This window comes from Neopelma chrysocephalum, unplaced genomic scaffold, assembly GCF_003984885.1.
Source record: "Neopelma chrysocephalum unplaced genomic scaffold, ASM398488v2 Primary Assembly neopelma1_347, whole genome shotgun sequence".
NCBI lineage: Eukaryota > Metazoa > Chordata > Aves > Passeriformes > Pipridae > Neopelma > Neopelma chrysocephalum.
Window position 1 is genome coordinate 2,855,909 of NW_020898011.1, and position 6,650 is coordinate 2,862,558.

Below are 6,650 nucleotides of genomic sequence, written 5' to 3' on the forward strand. Positions count from 1 at the left end.
ATTTCTATTTCTATTATTTCTATTTCTATTATTTCTATTTCTATTATATTTCTATTTCTATTATATTTCTATTTCTATTATTTCTATTTCTATTTCTTTTTATTTTTATGTTTATTTGGTGTAGGTAGGACATAAATATAAAATACAATGTTTAAGTATTATGAACTTGCAGAAGGTACCATAATCCACACCATTACCCACTCCTGTGTATGGGCAATAGTATCACAGCCAAAAGCCTGATCTGGATGGGGATCCAAACTCACACAGATATATATATATATGTCCCTGTCCCCTCTCATGACTCATCTCAGAGAGAAAGCAGCCTCCTGTTATATTACTTACTAGAGATGCTCTTTTTTCAAGATACTGAATCTCTGCTCTGAACATCTCAGTGCTCTCCAAAGCCCTGTGATATTCTCTGTACCTGCACTCTCAACCTCTACTGTGTTTTGGCACATGATTCTTCATTTTCTGCTGCATTCTGAATGTAGTTCCAAGGTACCAACGAAAACATGATAAAAAATTATTGAATTCAAAAGAAAATCATGCATGTGTTTTGTGTCCCCCTGCTGCTGCTTCTTAAAGAAAAAGAACTAAGATGAAATTACACAGACACCAGGTATGAGACCTCATTTTAGAGTTCCTTTAAATCTCACAAGGATTCAATCTTAAATGGGGAAATCGAAAAGTCATTTGGTATTTTGGTTCAGAGTCACAGGTAAATATCATTGGAGTCCTGTTTGCAGGCTGCTGAAAATTCAGTTTAAAGGCTGATCTTGGAAAAGCCCTGATATAACAGAAGTATCTTTTGAGCAATTTAAGGAGTTTTTTTCTTTCCCTGAATAAAACTCCAACCTTGATTTAGATTAACTTGTAACTCTGAGTGTTTAATGTAAATGCAGTTTGTGAAGCACTGCTGACATCTTGGTCAATCTTGAGCAAAGGAAGTTAGAGACAAGGCTGTTTTTCTGTTAAATAAATAAACATTGCTATTTCATTGATAGTTCTTAACTGAAAAGGTCAGGCCCATTGTTTCTAAAGCAGCAGTATATGAATCTGAAACATAAATTATTAGTATCAACAACAAGAACCACCATGCAGTCAAGCATTTGTCACAATGAATGGAAAAATAAACAAGTTATTCCCCCAAGACCTCTGTGCTATTTAGAGATTAATGAAAACTTCATTGAATAAAATAATCAGCTTGAATATCTCTTTTATTGTTCTGTGACTGCTGTTTAAGAGATTATATCTTACTGAAAATTATCTACACATAAAGAACTTGACTTTTAAAAATGTTCTAAATTAGAGGTTAAGCATTAAAAGCAGGTCTCTTCAATCCCACCTTCACAGCATCCTAATGTTTGTAATTTTTTCCAACTAAAATATCTTAGAGAAATAAAGAAGGTGGACTTCCCTGTATTTCTAGTATCTCATATTATTTCATCCTTTCTGGAGAGAGAAAAGAATAACAGAAGGGAGAGGAAAAAAACCTGAAACTGGAAAAAGGAAAATTGAGATTTTTCAGTTTTCAGGACCCAAGCTGAAATATTTTGCACTGAATTTGAAGCATTTTATTCAGTGAAAAATGAAGAGGGGGAAAAAACCCCAAAGTGAATATGTAGGTCTTGGCCTGCTTCTTTCTTCTGCAGTCTTTGGTGCTGTGAGTACAGCAGTACTTTCTTCTTTTCTTTTTCTTTTTCTCCGGGTATAGAAAAGTATGTTGCAAGACATGGAACTTTCATTTGACTGAATATCCCTCTGAAATTCTTGCTGCACCTCTTCAGAAAGAACAGAGAAAATATTCTACCATTAGTAATACGTGGTGTGACAAGTCATTGCATCTTGAATTTATATATATATAAATATATATATTTATAAATATGTATTATATATATAAATTTATATATATATATAATATGATTGGTCTTACACCTTCCAAAGAATAATTTGCTGTAAAATATTAATTTCCACAAATTTCAACAAAAATGAGAATATTGCAGGGAGGAAGAGAAAGAAGGGCACCCTGCACTGTGCAGTATTACTGTTGGTTAGGGCAACCTCTGCTTCAGTGCTGATCTGCCTGGATGTTTGATGGAGCAGTGACTAGAAAATCATCAAAAACAAGGTTTGAAAGTGGTTTTCTTGTTCTTCTGGCTTTAAAAAATTTCCTTGGTTGATTTTTAAGCCTTAGAGTTGGTAGATGTTGCCTCCTGCTTTTGTCCTTCCACCATCACAGCTGCAGCACTTACATTCACATTTCAGTTTCTTGTGTATAAGTTAATGCAGGAAGGGAGCTTTTTTTTTTCAAGTTTGTTCTTGCTAAGTCCTATTTTGACTACTGGAAAAAAGAATATTGGTCTAGGAAAGCAAAACAGTGCTGATGGGCACACTGGATTTTGTTGAAGTGTTGGTCCCAGTCCCTTACTGGTTTTGGTTGGTCTCTGTGGGAATGTGCTCACTGATGAAGGGTCTTAAACACCTCATGTAATTTTTGAATTTCGCTTTATCTCCTCAACTATGGAGGCAGATTATAATGAAAAATGTGATCCTTCAAAGCAACCCAATGGATCCCAAACACATACCTTAAGCAAATATTCTTCAGTTACTGGATTGCCCGGAGATGTCGATGACACTCAAACTAGTCCTGTATTTACAGGCACTGCAAAAAGCAGATTTAATAATCAGCCTCACAGGTTTGCAGCTGGAGAAGAGAAAGGGACTGGTCTGCAGGTGCTTAGAGCACAATTTTGGGGCAAAAACCTCAGGATCTGCTGCGAGAGAAGCCCAAAATGTGGGTGAGATTTGTTTTTCTCCCAATTTACTTGGAAATCCAAGACTGGGGAAGGGCAAGTGACGTGTCCTGAAGGCATCCCCCTCCCCTGGCAACTGTGACCCCAGAGAGACCATCACACTGGGACAGTCACCACTGGTGCCCTCCTCGGGGAATTGGGTGTTAGTGTCATCAAAGGGCCTGAGGGGATGAACACGAGAGGTGCAGGTTATGGGATGACTTGTTGTGATGAAGGACTGTGCATAAATTGGCTTCAGGAACATCACAGTGGTTGTGAGGCTATCACTGGGTTTAGAGGGATTTGGGTTGTGAGACCAGAGGTGAGTTCCTTTTACTCACATAGATTTCATTTATCTTTACACCTGTTCCTACAAAAGTGGTGGTTGCATTTCTAAGATGTTGTCTTCTACTTAAGTTAGTACAAAACCAATTACTTTTCATACGTTATTTTCATAGACTAAGTGAAGAGTCTTGTAGTATTTCCATGATTAAATCTCAGAGCAATGAAGGCAGTGCACTTGAAACTATATCTCCTCTGAAGTACCTCGGTGCATCAGGGGCTGCCTTGGGCTTCATTTTTCAGGCTGTTTCACAAGCAGAAACTGGCTGGCCTAAAGTTTATAAACAGCTTTAAGTACCAGCTACGTGCTTTGTTAGAAGAATATCCATCAGGACTACGTCAGGGATGCAGCAGGGTGCTTTGTCTTATCTTCTCCCTCTCAGCAGTCGTGTGTTCTCATACCTAGACGGTTGGCTCATTAAAACAAGTGTGTTTTAATGCTGAACCCAAAAAAATAAGAAAAAAATAAGAAAGAGACGCTGTTTTTTAAGACTTGGATTTATAGCTCCGTGTTGTAATCAGACATCGCAAATTCTTTCACAAGAAAACTATAAAACAAGTTTTCTCATGAGAAGGAAAAGAAAAAAAACCAAGGAAAAGGCGAGTGTGCTGTCCCCCATTAAACAATTGTGAAGTTCTACTTTAGTACAAGCTTGAGGGGAAAAAGGGGATGGGGCAGTAAATCATCTGTGCAGCTCTCAGCCATAAAGTTTCTTGAGCAGTCAAAACTGCCAGGGCTTGTTTGGATGACTTATTCCTAGGCAGGGGGGATGGAAGAACGTTTATAATACAGCTGCAAACTTTTGCTGTCTGTAGTGTCGTTGCTGTTTACATTACACGATAATGTGCTACAGAAACCTCCTACCATTTCAAAGGTGACATTTTTCCTCCCTGACCTTGCTTTGAGATTATTTCACCCATCCAAAGGAGCAGAAGTCTGGAACTGACTCGACACCGGCGCACTTTGGTCAGATCTTTGCAGAGAATGGGGGGTCTGGGGAGGGCTGCAGCAGCCCAGCCTGCTCAGGGTGGGGGGAAGCTGAGCAGAGACCAGTGGGGCTTGGATCAGACCCTGGAGTGCTTGGCCAGGAGAGCTGGCACAGGCCCTTATCCAGATTGGTGACTGACTGAGTGATTGCTTTGTGTGGAAATTGGAAGGGAGAAGGGTGCCAGTTGGCTTGGGTGGCTGGTAGCTCTTGGATAACTCACCTGTTGCTCTGAATAGGCTGCCAGCATCTTGTGCTAAATCATTAGATCCTCTCCATTAGGCTCAGGCTAAAATGTTTGTTGTCTATCCCAATCAAAGACATTTAGAATCACAGCATCATAGAGTGGTTTGGGTTGGAAAGGACCTTAAAGATCATCTCATCCCACCCCCTGCCATGGGCAGGGACACCTTCCACTAGCCCAGGTTGCTCCAAGCCCCATCCAACCTGGCCTTGGACACTTCCAAGGATGGGGCAGCCACAGCTTCTCTGGGCAACCTGTGCCAGGGCCTCACCACTCTCATAGGGAAGAATTTTTTCCTAATATCTACCCTAACCCTGCCCTCTGTCAGTTTAGAGCCATCCCATCTTCTTGTATCACTATACACCCTTGTCAGAAATCCCTCTCCAGCTTAAAGAACTTCATCACTGTACTTGTATTTCAAATTTTTACTACTGCAAACTGTGTAATATAGGTGGCAAGACCCCTTTCAGTAGGAAGTAAAGCTTCCATTTGAGAATGCAGTGATTTATCTGACATCAGCACGTGCCTGGTGCCCGAGGGGGTCCCAGCAGTGTGTGCAGGGGTGCACTTACACCTGCAGAGTGTCACTGCCTGAAGAACTGAGAGAAAAATGGTCCTGTAGAACAACAGAACTTGCCCAGGATAGTGCACCTTGATGCAAGTCAACTGACAAGTTAGGGTAGGATAAATGTATTTTAGGTATGTGTTTTACATGAGCAACTTGCACATTTGTGAGAGTGATACTAGAATTGATTCCTAAGCTGTGTTTTTCTGGGGGGAATGAAAGAAACTAGACCTGAGTCAGGACTGCATTCCTCTTTCTTCTCCTGAAATTCTTCCTCCTCACTTTTTCCAGTGTGCACTCTTATAAGAAAGACGTTCAGTATCCTGAGACTTCTGACTAATGCTTGAGATGAGTATCTTTTAAATTAAACAGAACTCAGCCTGACCTGTCCCAGTCTTGAATTTCTTAATAGTATGAAATGTACCCTTTAAACAATCTTAAACCTGTGGTTCCCCCTTCTTTCCTTAATCTAAGGTATGATTAGTGCTTAATGGACCTTGAAAAGCACCTTTCTTTATAATGGCTACAGGTTGCTCTTGTCTAGATATGATCTCCAGTTTTCTGTTTTCTCTTGAAAGGAAACCCAAAATAGTAGGACACATGCTTGGTTATTATGTTCATGTATGCTACATTTTTTTTTTCCAGAACCACCCTCTTTGGTGAATGATTTTATATACATAACTTCTTTTACACCAGGGACAATGGGCTGCTTTATTCTGAGCAGTACTGATAAACACAGTATCTCTTACACAGGTACACCAGGTATCAGGTGCCAAGGGGCTCTTTTCATGGAGGAGGACACCTGAATCCAGGACATTTATTCTGCACCCAAGGAGGTGCAGTGAGAGAAAGAGATAGCACCCTCATACTCACCACAGCAAGAGATAGTACTTCATGCTCACTACATTTTCCTGCACAAAAAAGGTCAGAATGCCTCAAAATGTCAGTCAAAGCTAATATCTGCCCTGTGTTATTTGCTGAAAAACAGGGATAGAAGTATCCAGGACCCAGTGTTTTAAGAAAATCAACCCAAGCAGGCAAAGACCCAAACTGTGATTCCAGCAATGTTTTGTGCATTGAATAAAACCTTGAGGTAAAAACTGTATCAGTTATCCCTGTGCATCTCCTTACTGAGCACGTGTTTCTGAGGAGAAACCTTCCAAGTGCCTCTCTCAGACCTGCCTGACTCACCTCAGACTAGAAGGAGGTGAAGCTCTCAGAGCTGGTAGCTGATCTTGTGGGATGAGATAAACAATCATCACCTTGGCTGATGGTGGTGAATCCCTGGGATGTGCCAATCATAAAGGAACAGTGTCCACATCGAGGTGCCTAATTAAATTTCCTAGGAATAAATCACAGTGGGATTACTGGTTTTCTCCATAAAGGTATCAGACCTAATACAAACTAGCCAAAGGTCAGATATATTTGCATTGCTAATATAGCTGGGACTGATTTCTCTTCTATTAGCAACAATGTCTGGGAGTTCTGGTGGAGACTGGGGCTGCACCACTCTCAGGAGCCCACAGGGAAGTTCATCAATCCCAGGGATACCAGGTGCCTGTATCAAATCTGGAGAGCTGTAACCACCTCCAGGGTCTCTGTCCAGTTACTCAACCAGAAGACAAATACACTTTTCAGTATATTGCTTATTGTTTTGAATAATGCTCAAACTTTAACATAGAGTATCTGCTCACCTGCATGATGCCATTTTCAGCTATGCT